Below are 14,054 nucleotides of genomic sequence, written 5' to 3' on the forward strand. Positions count from 1 at the left end.
GCAGCAGGCTCTCCCTGCTGGTGGGAATATGAGCCTATGGAGATGTTAGGGCTGGGAGCAGGAGGGAGAACTTGCCCTATCTTTGATTTGTTATATAGCTTTAAACAAGTCACCTTATCACTAGCTCTCTATTTTCTTATCTGTTTAGCCAGGATTATGTTGGCTGCTCACCCAGCAAATATATTTTAAAGATTAATGGAATAGTGCTTGCATCGTAACTTTGAACTCTTTATGTCAAAATGATACACCATCCTTGTTATACTGTTAAAATTAATAAAAAAAATATTGAACTTACTTTTATCTAAATGCTCAAAGGCTGTGTCTAAAAGACCCGAGCGTTTGGATTCAATAGCTGCTACAGGTAAAGAACGGGGGAGGTTAAGCACAGCTCAGGGCTAGTATTTGCTTTAAGATGTCTGCGCACAAGAAGATATTTTTTTCTTGCTCAGTGGTTTGGATGCTAACACAAGCTTTCTTTCTTTTTACTGGTTTACACTTAGGAACCTACCATCCTTGTTTCCAGCTGCACAGAGCTGAGAGGCCTTGCCTTTTGCCCACCAGCTGTCTCAAGCTACCTTGGCAGCTTGTTTGGTTATGTTCAGTCATCTGTGATGGGCGGGGACAGTCACTTTTTTTTTTCCCCCTGAAGGTGTTTGAGGAATTAATACAAAACAGGAAATGAAAGGCTATGAGAAAAAAGATTAACTAGTTGCGATCATGGATGACTAATGTTTGTTAGGGCTAAAAATAATTTGACCTTGGGGGTGGTTTTCCAGAATTTTTGAAGTATAAAAATACATAGCTACATGTTAATAAAACTATATTGGAGACATACGAACATTGAGTAGGTCCCAGAAAGCATGTAAAATGTTTAAAGGTATACTTTCAAAAAGAGTACTTACTATCTAAGGAAAAATATTTTCTTAAATAGATATTAAATATATATTTATATATAATATTTTATTAATATATTATATGTAATATAAATATATTAAATATATATAAATATATATTAAATATATATAAATGTATATATATACACACACACACATATATATACATATATATGTATATATATGGCTTTCTAAATAGAAGGGAATATGTAAAATTTAGAGAACATTCCAAGATTAACACCAATCTCTTCAGTAATTAATATCTCAACCAAAAACTGTGGCAAAAAGGGATTTCAAGTTGATAGCTACCTAATGTATAACTCTTAGCTCATTAATGCTTGCTTTTCTCATATTTAAAGTATTCCAGACTTATTCCAAATGTTGTATAAACCTCACTAATTATATGTACATACAGAATAAAAACCTGTATTAAAACTTAGCATGGGGTTGTAGCTCCTTCACAAAGGGAACGAGACAAGTATTTAAAAGCCCTTATAATCCAAGAAAGCCTTTTAGGTCAGGAAATGGGGACTGTAACATCTGTGTAAAACTAAGGGAATTTTAACTAATTGTTCGGGTTGGACAATAGCCAAGACCCTGGAGTTAGCACACCTGGGTAATATCTATATAATGTTTCTAGAGAAATATATTCCCATAAGGAAGCAAACAGTAAAACTTTTAAAAGACTAATGAGGGGGAAGGAGAAATTTTAGGAAATACATATATGAAACGATATTATAGAATCTCGCCGTAAGTGTCAGAAGGCAAACAAAGTTATACCCAGGAAAAAAAAAAAAAGAAAAAAAGTAGCATCAGGAGACCTGTGTTGTTTCACAGGAGTCTCTATGGTTCTGCTTACACAGACACAGGGTTTAATCTTCCAGTGACTTCATAATGTGGCACACAGTTGTCATCTAGGGAGAGAGGTTCAGACTCATTTCTTGTTTCAATCTGACAAAGATCTCACTTCTCCCCAAATCAGAGCAGTTTTTGAATTACATGGGGGGTAAAATGGAGTCCAGAGACTAAAGATCCAAATCAGAGAACATGAGGGTATCGGGAAACATGCTTAGTGACACCTAGACCATCATATGCTTGGTTAAAAACAAGAGAAGAAGACAAATTCAAAAGGAATAAGGAGAAGCTGGTCAAAATATTTAAGCCAAATGAACTAAGTGATGAATTAAGAAACAATTCCACTATTGCAGTTCAGTGTGCAGAAGGATCCTGTGGTCATCTGCAGGATTCTTGGAGAGGTCAAGTGTTGTTATTGGCGTGGTGAAAGGCACAGTTGTGATTTTAAAATTATGACATTGGACTAAGAAAGATGACTTAGTCAAAACTGTGTGTTGTGCAAGCTTGGGGACTGGAGTTTGGGTACATAGCACCCACAAAGGAAAACAGTCATGTAATTATGGCATTGGCAAGGTGGAGCCAAGAGGATTCCTGGGGTTTCCTGGACAGTCATCGTAGCCTAATCAGTGAGCAAGGAGTTCAGCGAAAGGTCCTACCTCAAAAGCAAAACAAAACTCAATATAAGTCCCCCAAACAAACCAACCAACAAACAGCACAATGTGGAGCGTGATTGAGGAAGACACCTGACACCTGACACCTCTGGCCTCCACAGAAATGCAAGTGTCTTCGATGATGCAATTACATAGTCACACATATATCACAACCCTATTAAATCAATATATAAATAAAAAAATGTGACCTTATCGAAAATATCATGTCTGGTGTGCTTCATTTTCACAAATGTATTCAATATGTTCAGACTGAGCATCTTACGTTCATATTGGAAGTTTAGGGACAAAGCCAGAATTTGGGTACAGAACTACAAACTAAAAGAAGTAACACTAGAGAAAGTAAATAAAAGATGACAGTTGTCAGCACTGTGATGATAATACTACTATATCCAGAGTGTTACTAAAGGTAAAGAATAGTGCAGGCAGAATCATGAACTTGTCCATAGGTATAGGGTGCTAAGCAGTAGACTTCTGCTCAGTTACTAAATGGAGTTTAACAATCAGCATAAACTTAAGATAGCTAAAGATAAGTTAAATGTAATATCGCATGGATTTAAAGAGGTAAGATTCAGGTAATTTTAGATACTAGGTATAATTAGTTTAATCTCAATTTAAACATTGAAATAAATGCTAAAAAGAAATTTACTAATCAATCTTTTTAGAATAGCAGGATGAGCTATAAGTATTTTTTAAAGAATAAATAATGATAAGAAAATCTAATTACTTTCTTGATAGAACGCTGGAAGATTAAGTCAATGAAATTGCTATATTATACTTTGATTTTGGTTTTACAGATCATGAAATTATATTTGCAAATTTTATGCAAATTTACTAAGAGATTAATGTTGTCATGTTCTGTAGACCTAAGACAAAGAAAATGCTGTTAACATCATTGGTTAAAAAATGTACAAAGAGATTCCAAGGTCATGGGGTCTGTGCCTAGAGTAGTTAGATGGTTTCATCTTCTTTCTCTGTATTCTCCTTCTCTTTCTCCATTTTTCTTTTCTTTTTAAAAGAATTCTAGAAGCAAGATCCAGGTGACGGGATCTCTCTTCAGAGATTCGGGAAGAGAGGCATCCCAAAGTTGAGACCATGGAAGTGACAATTCTCCATTCTGGTGGAGAGTCCAGGGCCCAAACGGGGAGGCAGTAGTAAGCCTTTCACCATGCCCTCTGCCAAGCAGTTTTATGCTTGTTTTGTAACCATATGTCTCCACCCTTTGCTTAAAGGCTTATGACTGATATAAGAACAGGTGACATCTGCACACCTTCTGACACAGATGTATGCAGATTGTCACTATCACATTTATTCCTTATTATTGTGGTTATTATTGTATGTCTATGTGAGTGTGGATGCATGCATGCCAAGGGGTTCATATAGGAATCAGAAGACAGCTTTTTAGGCTATATCATTGAACAAAACAAGACACATTTTCTCTCGTGGAAATTACATCATTGTAGGTAGGGTGAAATAATTAAACATTTTCAATATTAGATTATATAGGATAATAGAAAGCAGTGGCTATGTACAACAATGAAAGTATCAGCGTAGCATTTGGAGCAGGGGTGCTCTTTTAAGGGAGCTTATTAGGGAAGGTCTAGGTGACATTTTAACAAACATTAGGATGTCACGAATGACAGCCATGTCTGGGAAATGTGTCCCAGGCAGAGAAAATAGACAACACAGTTGTCCTAAGGTGGATGTGTGGATCTGGGGAGCTTAATCAAAGATGGAGGTCAGAGAGATGACAGGTGACCCAAACAAGTTAAGTCTCTCTGGCCATTGTAAAAACTTTAGCTATTTCTCTGTCAGGAAGAGGCACAAGATAATTTTTTAACAGACATATAAAATGATCCGACTTGTTTAAAAGGCTCATTCTGGTAGCTATTAAAAATCAACTCTATTTCATCAAGAATAGACATGGCACAAACTTGTAGAAGACTCTCAGAGTAAAACAGGGTCAATTTCGTAGAATATAATTAGAATATAATTTAAGAAACTACAACCTTGAATTTCATAGCTTCTATTCTGTAAATGCAAATATTTTCATTTCAATATATCTCTAAAGTAAAAGTATATCCAGGAGTCACTTATGAAAACAATATTTGATCCTCAAAAGTTCAAGACCATAAATAAAATATATAATTTAATTAGTGTGATGATTTATGTGTACAAATCTATATAGTTTTCTCTATGCATCTGTAGGGAAGACCTTATTTAAACTATACAAAGACTGTGGGATGGAGAATTTGTAATTACTGTTTTACCTAATGTGAAGGACCTCATACAACTAGAGAGCCCCTGAAACAAGGTGGCACTCTGACTTTCTTAGTCCAAGCCTAAAGCTCTTTCTATCACTTTGCTTCAGACATGACCTACATTAAAACTGCTGTTAATGACCCATAAATGAAGGAAAATTTCAGAAGTTATTAAATTGGAGGGGAAGGGGTAGTGCATAGGCAATTAATGAGAAAGAAATAATAAAAATCAATCGTGATAACTTTGGTACTTCATCTCCTGACCCCCTATTTGCACCCGAAAGTCACTTATTCAAATACTGTTAGAAACTGGAGCTCATTCAAGGTCAAAACTTATGGTGAGGTGGCTACTAGCCAAAGCTAACTTTCTGTCAAAATTATCTTTAAAAGGAGGTAGGCGGAAGGTTCCCTTGAGGTCAGAAATAAAGGTATTTCAAAAACCTCGGGTCAAGCACAACTCTTAAAAAATTAAATGATGTGAAATTTGTCAAAAATTAGTAAGGTCCGTGAAACTCCATTTAAGAAGTTAAACTGCCATAGATCATGGTGCTTGCCAGCTTTTAAACTTTGAAACTCTTTTCACCAAATCAGGTTGAAAACCCAGTCAAGTTTCTATTTTACTGATAATGGCTGTCATTTCTCTATTCTATTTCCTCCCCAAAGCCTCTCTCTGTACAGTTCTTATTGAATAGGGGCTACTTTGAGATATATAATCACAAACTCTCTCACCAGGTTAACCTAGAGTCAGGAGTTGAACTTGCCTCTGCACTTCTGAGATTCTAAGGCCATCGCAGCATGGATAATCAGTCTGGGTAGCCATACTTTCTAGGTTGACCAGGAAGCCTGCTTCATTGGTTCAGCTCTATCTCCAGAGAACTCACCATTCTTCATGTTTGTTTTGTGTGTGAGAGGAAAGCCAAGTGAACATCAGAGTTGGGGAAGGTGAGATGGTAGCATAACAGAATTTCCCCATGAATGAAGCAGGATAATGAAGCCAGACTGAATGGGAAGCACTATTTACTACTCTACTCGCCTGCAGCATCGCGGGCTTCATGCTTGGTGCCTTCACCTCCATTACTTTGTTTCTCCTCAATGCAACATAAGTTTGTATTCACTGATATTGCAATTGAGTTTCAGCAACTTTAAATAATAGTCTAATAAACACATGTTCCAACCAAAGATTGTTTGACTCAAATCTCACAGTCCCATACTCCCTATTAAAATTAATCTAATCCCGGATCTTATATATACTCCTAAGTCTTATTGATGTAACATCCTATCCATCATTTATATTGTAGTCAAGATAAGAGTGTGTCTGGGTATCTGTATGGGTCACATGTACAGGCGGTGAGGCTATTCATTTTAAATTCAGTTACTCTTTGGAAAAATATTGATTGGGATGAGAATAGTTAAACCTCATAAATTATGACAAAAACTGGAGTTAGTTAGCTGAGTTACATACACATCTTAAAGTCAAATATCCAAGTCACTTACTCTATATAAGTATTCTTCATGGAAAACGGAAGATGCCGCCGGTTGGAAGAATGATGACATAGCTAAAAGTCAGAATCCAAATTTGGAGAATTCCCCCTTTCAGTTTCTCATTTGGTTAAATATAATTACCAACATGTAATACTACTAAAACAAGAAAAAGCTAGAAGAAAAGTAAAAAGATTTCACATCAAAGTGAAATATTGATGATTATTTCTGAACGTTGTGCTGACAGACTCTAGCTAAAATCTGATTAGAAGATTAATGTCAGATATATTAGCCAGAGATGATCTCTCCATATCAATTTAAATCACATCACTCAACCTCCCAAAGTCTGGGTGTGCTTTCAGCTATAATGACCTGAATTCAGAGCAATACCTGACACTTCACTCCATCTCCTCCTCACTGTCCTCAGGAAGACATCCTGAGCCCTTATTCATCTTTCTGTCCCTAAGGTCCAAAATGATGCTCCCTCAAGATCATTATGCTCTCTTCAAATTAAAAAGATAAAGACAATTTTCCTTTGATAAAAAAAATATATCCTGGCATATAGCCTTTGGATTGTTTTGAAAACACACTACAGGATTTTGATATCAGTCACTAAGCTTAATAAGATCTTGCTATGTAGATGTTAAAGCGGGCTTATGTAATTATTGTGACAAAATTCATTTTCCTCTGTTTAATATTTAATATCAGTTGCTTAAATGAGTAAAATTATACTTTGGTCCCGAGTTGTCATATGGGAAACTTCTTCTTAGGTTCATGTATTAAAATTTGGGAGTTTAATGAGGGTGAAAAACAAAGAAATTGGACCAAATTATGTCACGTTATCTTCTTCCCTTCCTCCCCTCCCCTTCCTCACATCTTCTGCGTTGCTTTCTCGCCATTACCCTCCTTTTTGCTTTATTTATTAACCTCATAGATGAAAAGGCAATCGTCTTTAGTTATTTAGCAGACTAAATGGGTCCCTTAGCATCTTCATGTTAAAACTTGTATCAGTGCAGCTAGCTGCTCACACGCTCACACAGTACTCACAACAACCGGGTCCTATCACTTGAGAAATATACAGCACTCATTATTTCTAACAAAAAGATGGTTAAATGAAATACAAGTTAATGCTCATTGTTGGTTGTTTTCCTACCTTTAGTTTACATAAGAGAGAATTGCTTTTTGTTGCTCAATTAAACAATATGTTCTGGCAATCAAGTTTTTTCTTTTTTTTTTTATAATGTGTGATGGTTGGATACATGATATCTCATTTGTTTTTTTGGCTTGAACTGTATAGTGACAAATCATTTCAAAGCATGCCATGAAACGTTTGATTTGGTGTTTGGATGTCCTGGAACTTTTAAAACATACATTATGAATACGTTTTTCAAACTCACATAGCTATTAACTTTTTTTTTTTCAAACTTCAAAGATTTCAAATTTACTTCCCCAGGAAAGACATTGCTTTCAGTCTTCTGAGAGGATACAGAAAGTGACCACGCCCCAGTGTGGGCAGTTCATATTGGTGTGGATGGATGCTTAGGAACTTGAACTCTACCACTAGAGAACCACATTCACATTTACATGTCTGAAAATCATTGACAAAGTGGTAAGAATTTGGCTTTTAAAGAAGGCAACTTTATCCTATTTTCTGTGCAGGATGATTTAGAGCCATCTTGCATGTTTCCAATGGGAAAGGAACAAGAAAAAAGATTCTCAACAGATGGGAAGCCGCCACAAAAGAGATTTAGGAGACATGGTTTTGTCGGTTCTCCTTTTCTATGCTATGCTTGCAGATCCTCTGAAACATTTAAGCAAACGGTAATGCAAACAGAACCTAGCTCCCCTGCTAAACCAAGACTTAACACACAGTGAAATGCATTCAGACTCAGCGAAGCTTCCTAATTTTTTCACTGTTATTAAGCCCATGTATCCAAGGAATTATATTTATTTTTTGTTCACTTGGACTAATTAATCAAAATTTGGCTAACAAGACCTCATTAAAATACAAGAAGACAAGTGTGTTCATTTTCTCAATACAAATGAAATATCTCAGTCTGAAACACCGCATTCTCCCAAGAAGTTATTTCCACATTTAGAAGGTCCTACTAAAAACAAGTCATGCCTTTAATTAGGACCCAGAAATTTGATGACATGTGAATGTTCCCTCACAAGCATGGCTTTCATTCATTAGGTGTGTCCCCGAGTTTCCTGTTTAATTTTAGGTTAATGAAATAAATACTTTAGTACAGCTCTATTTTTTTCATATCCTAATGCTCTATGAATGAACAGGGCAGCATTCCAAATCCCAGGCTCAGTCTCTGCCTCTCAAACAGGGTCAGACTTGAATATACTTAGCAGACCATGGATTCCACTCTAAGAACAAAGACTGTTGTTGCAATTGATGGATTCTCCTAAGAGAAATGCAGATGCTTTCTTTGGTGATAGGCACTCCACCATACTATTGAAGAGGCTAAACCTTGAAGGGACCCCCAGGGAATAGGTGGTCTCACTAAGCCACAAGGGCAGAAGGAAACGACACCTTTGCCGTTTGCCACTGCCTGGAAAACTCCACTCTGACATTTCATTTTACCTCGGCAAACAACTACCATGAAAAATAGCCAGGTACATTACAGGATATGCCCTTATGCATGATATTTTGTATCAGATATATCAGTCACATTGCAAAGGACTTAGATCAACTTAAAAAAAATAAAACCCAATAGAATGATTACAGCCGCTGCCTAGAATGACAAGTATTATCAACAAAAATTAATCAGGCGCATCTTTTAGTGAACTCAATTAATAATGTGCAACAACAGGGTCTCTTTTCTTAAGATGAAAATTAATTAGTGGAGGGAAGGTCACTCGGAGATGCTGACATCACTCATCAGAATGCTCTGGCAGCTCTAATTATTTGTCTTCCAGGCTTGGGTGATCAGAAATTATTGCAATACCTGAGCAACATTTTGAAAAAGCTTTGTGCATGGCTCTTTTAATTAGACCTGGTATTTGATTAATGCAGTGGAAGCCTTTAGATCAGCCTCTTATCATTGAGTGACTTAGAAGTTTTAGGGAATTATACTGTGTAAGACAGGGTCACTGAAGGGGTTTTGAATCTATACGTTTTTATTATTAAAAGAGTTATAATGTTAAATTTGATTTATCCTTTTCTCTTTCAAGCCCCTTTCTTCATTGCCAAGCGTGATAATATATGGGATAGAATTTCATTAATTTTTATTTTAAACGTTTTTCTTTTTTTTTTTTTTCTTTTGCCTTGCGATTACAGTAACTTGCTCCAAGTTTTGGAATTGAGAATTCAATTTGAAAATCATTTAGGATTTTGTATAGAGAATCATCTAAAACATGAACTTAAACACTATGTCAAATCTCAACATTAACCACGTATACATTGGGCCTCTCTATATTCAGTCATAGCCCTGGAAAAATATCGCAAAATTGACAACATTAACTTAAACAGTTATTTCATGTGTTGAGTAAGTAAATTTCCAAAATCAGTGCTAGATTTTTAGCTATGTGATAAACTTGTCGATATTAATATGTGATAGCTTAAATACAATTTGTGTGGTTAATGCAATTTTACATGAAATTCATTGCAACCCCCTTTTGGCTGATGTCCACATGATGTAGCATTAGCTAAGTCTTCAGAGATCAGAAGATAAAGTAGGAAATGGTGACTTTCATAATGCATTGTGAAATTTCTCTCAGTGTGTGACATGCATGGGTAATGTATGTACACATGTGTGGACCTGCATGTGTACTGTGTCATTCTTTACTTTATTCCCTTGAGACAGGGTCCCTCATAGAACTTGGAGTTGTCTTGACAGCTGACAAACTGACAAGCTATATGTCCTCTTGTCCCTGCCTCTACACTGCTGGGGTTATAGGTGTTGCAGACTGCCTTACTTGGGTTTTTTACATATATGGTTGGGATTTGAACTCATGTCTTCAGGCTTTTATGGTAACCACACTTACTCGTTGGGCCATTTCCAAGCTTCAGAATGGCATTTGGGTCTTCTGGCAAACACATTCAAGTCTTTACAACTATGACCTGTAAACCACAACTGACCTTGCTCTGTAAGATGAGTTATTTAGACTCCTCTGTGTTGCCTATATAAGTAAAGTGGTGGTGGGGGAGTATTCACAAGCCAGTGAACCACCTCTGCCTAGGGAGCCCAAGTTCAGGTGAGGAAGGTACACTCAGGTCCTTCCCTCTGCACATCTACAGGAGGTATCCCTGTGTGATTGTTATCTATGCAAAGGGGGGAAATGTCTTGAAATGTGCTTTCAGAACACATCCAACAGTAAAGAGCAATGTTTCACATTTTGGGAGGAGGGTTTGACAAGCTGCATCCTTTATTTATCCACTTTGGAGTTTAGTGGTCCTAATCGGTTCCTTCATCTTATAACACCACGTGTGTTGTCTACACAAAAGCAAGTCCTTTGGAGATCTGATTGCAACAGGAAATCTGATCCAGAAACCAGAGCTTCCCAACATGACCTATTCTGTACCCCCATCTCATTTACTTCTCAAAGTGAGAGCCTTTTGACCACGGGGCACAGTGAAGCAGCAGGTTCTCAAGGGGCTGGGGAGAAATACTGGCTTAGCAAAGAAGGAACAGATAGTAAATTGAGCTCAGTTTTGTTCCCCCTTCTCCATTCCTCTCTTCTACCCCCTCTGTACATTCACATCTATTTGTGTGTGTGTGTGTGTGTGTGTGTGTGTGTGTGTGTAATTGCTGACATAAGTAGATTACCAGCATTCAGGTGGCAGAAGCCTGAGATCACATCTTGAGTCTTCTGTTTTATATCTGTGTACCCATAGGTAAGCCACCCAATCTCTTTGAACCTTAATGCTTTTATATATAAACAGATATAGCCCACTTTCCTAGGAGGGTGAGGTTTAGGAAGGATACGCAGACACTACATGTGAGAATGTTGGTCCCATTGATCAAAAGTTTGGCAAAGCTTGGGAAATCGAAGCTCTAGTCACAATTTTAAGCACTGCTTCTTTGACTCCAGCTACTTGCAAAAGAAAAACCCTGTTTTTCCAGAAATACATTCTTAAATCAACAAGTTGATAGACATCTCAACTACCTATTCACACATAGTTCAAATAATCTGTTTTGGAATTGTCTGCGCTGTTAGCTCTGACTTAGATCTTAATGAAAATAAAGTTACTTATACTACATTCACTGGTAAAATGTTTGAGATACTTATTTCTACTGATGAATTATGCATGCTAAGACTGAATGGCACTCATTGATTTATTTTCTCCCTTTGCCTTGATTTTCAGGCTCTGTGCAAATCAGTGTATATATTTTTTTCTATCCTGCACTCCCACTGACTATATTATACTCCTGGGGCTCCTCAAGTGGAGGAGACACAGAGCGCTGCTCACGGATGGCAGGTTAGCCTATAAAGCCAAGGTAGTGAGCAGGCATTGGGGAGAAAAGATTTTAAAATTAGTGTCAGATGTGGACTAGTTACAGTGAAGCACACCATCTCCACTTAGATGTCAGTTATGCTTGCTCTCCTATTATAAGTTTTGAAAAACCTACCATTTAAAAGCCTTAAAATCCTAACAAACTGATACTGGATTTTTTTTTAATTTAATAAGCATTTAAGTAGCATTTACTGTGTAACACACACACACACACACACACACACACACACACACAATCTAGATCATTATAAATATTAATAGAAATGAAAATTCCAAGCTGGGGAAAAATTTGCAGTTTCCAGAGACAACACAGACAATAAATATGGCAAGAGGCCTTAGAATGTGTTTGATATTTGCTTGTATTAATTGATGTTACATGGTGAGTCTAGCCCATCTCAAATCCTAGGAAGCAGTGAGTTGCAAGTTACTGATAAGATTTTCCTTTGCTACCTCTTTCAGAGTTCCTGGTTTCTACTACTCCCATGTCCTGGAAATGAAGAAAGCACAGACAGACAAGCACATACAGAAAAGCTGGGTGGAGTGAGTTGCAGAAACTCTGATGGAGTGGCACTAACTATGCACCAAGGCACTTCTGTGGGCTTAGGTTTTATTATGTAGAGTAGAGGGAGAGGTGTTAGCTGGTTCCAGTAAGAAGTCTCTGTAGCAGGAAGATTGGAGGCTGAGTCTGGAGAAAGAAGATGCAGTTGATAGTTTTTGCAAACACAGCCTGGTCAATTGTTCACAAACGCTTTTACTTGTATCACTCTCAATCTGAGTACGCTGTCTAAAGGAAGGATTCTTCCATCTTGGTAAGCCTCATCTGGACGGCCTGACATGGTCATGCCTAGGTCAACACTGATTCGGAATTTCATTCTCTCTTCATTCACTCATGGCTTCCTTGCCTCTTCATACCTGGTTAGGAAATGGAATTCTCCTGTCCTCTCACGAAAGCATACTGCTGATGGCTGACTGCAGCCAGAACTGATGCTTTCTTGTAGGTCCACAGAGTCCCTAAATAACACAGGGATTGGCTCTGGTCTTTCTCCCTCCTGTTCTTAGTCACTGCAGAGCTGAAGATAAGAGTGAGGAGGGATCTGCTCTCTGCTTCTTTGGTTACCTGAAAAACACTGACATTCTGACTTGAATGTCTGGAGATTCCATTTCTATTCCTGCATTTGCCATGAGTCATGGAAGAGTGATCACGTGACTGAGTGATCATTGAAAGTGATCACGTGACCCTGTAGTTCTAAGATTCTGCCTCTATTCCACCACGGATCTACAGTATTATCAAGTGTGTCTAATACCCATTTGTAAACATGGTGGTAAAGCAAGACTGGATGTGAGGTAAAATTTCCCAAACTAGGTCCCCTGTCCTGCGGCACTCTTGATGAAGGACAAGTTTCCTGTTCAGCTTGTTTAAATTCACTGTCAAGAGATCATTAGCTACGGTTCCATTACTAATGTTCTATTACAAGGTAGTGATTGAAACTTTCCCCCAGTACTTCTTAGCAAGTGTCCTAAAATATGACTTCTGGTGCACTTGTTTTGTTAGGCCCTTTACGGTTCTGACACACAGATTATACATAGGCATGCCTGGCAACACTCTTTTAATGGGCGTAATTGATTACTATTACATACATGTTCTATGTTTGAGTGCTGTTAGATAATTTTTCCACTGCATATGGAAAAAAAGCAGGTAGCATCTAGAAGATAATAAACTTTTTGCACAGGCATTTGATGTGAATAATTCCAGGGCAACATATGAAGAGATAGCCACGTCTTGTCTGCTACTTTACTTTGGACAAGTAGAAACCTGGCTGGCTGTGGGAAGTGGAACCCACTGCCTGGAGTGTTGTAAAGTGAGTTTGGACAGAGATAGAATGCCTGTACTTTGCAACTTGTAATAGCAAGATTCTGAAAATTAACATTTGAGTAATCCAAGGGTGTACAGAAGTCACCAACTTTCTCCTGAGAGGAGGATTCTAAGAACTCAGATTACGACAGTCAAGTGATCTGCTCTGTCAAGTCTACTTGTATGCTGTGAATAAACTGTGAGGCTATTCAGAATTGAACGGTTCCTTAAGAATGTCCTACCTTATCTGCAAGCCTATTCCTCCAGGTGAGCAATTAGATCGAGATACCCACCCAGCATTCTCTACAGAGACCTGTGCTTGCCTATCTTGCCCAGAGTTCTGGATATAATATTGTAAGTGGGGCAGACCTGAGGTGTTGTCAGACTTACAGTAATATATGGTAGTCTCGGAAAGATGCTATTATCAGTCTCCTACTGGAATTTCTATTAATTTATAGCATTTGAAACAAATTATAATAAACAAGCGCTTTTTGTCTTAGCATCGTATATCTTATTGTCTACATGAGCTGAAGAGTAACTGATTAAATTAGCACAACCTTTCTCTGTGTTGAGACATGG

This window comes from Arvicanthis niloticus, chromosome 3 (assembly GCF_011762505.2).
Source record: "Arvicanthis niloticus isolate mArvNil1 chromosome 3, mArvNil1.pat.X, whole genome shotgun sequence".
Taxonomy (NCBI): domain Eukaryota; kingdom Metazoa; phylum Chordata; class Mammalia; order Rodentia; family Muridae; genus Arvicanthis; species Arvicanthis niloticus.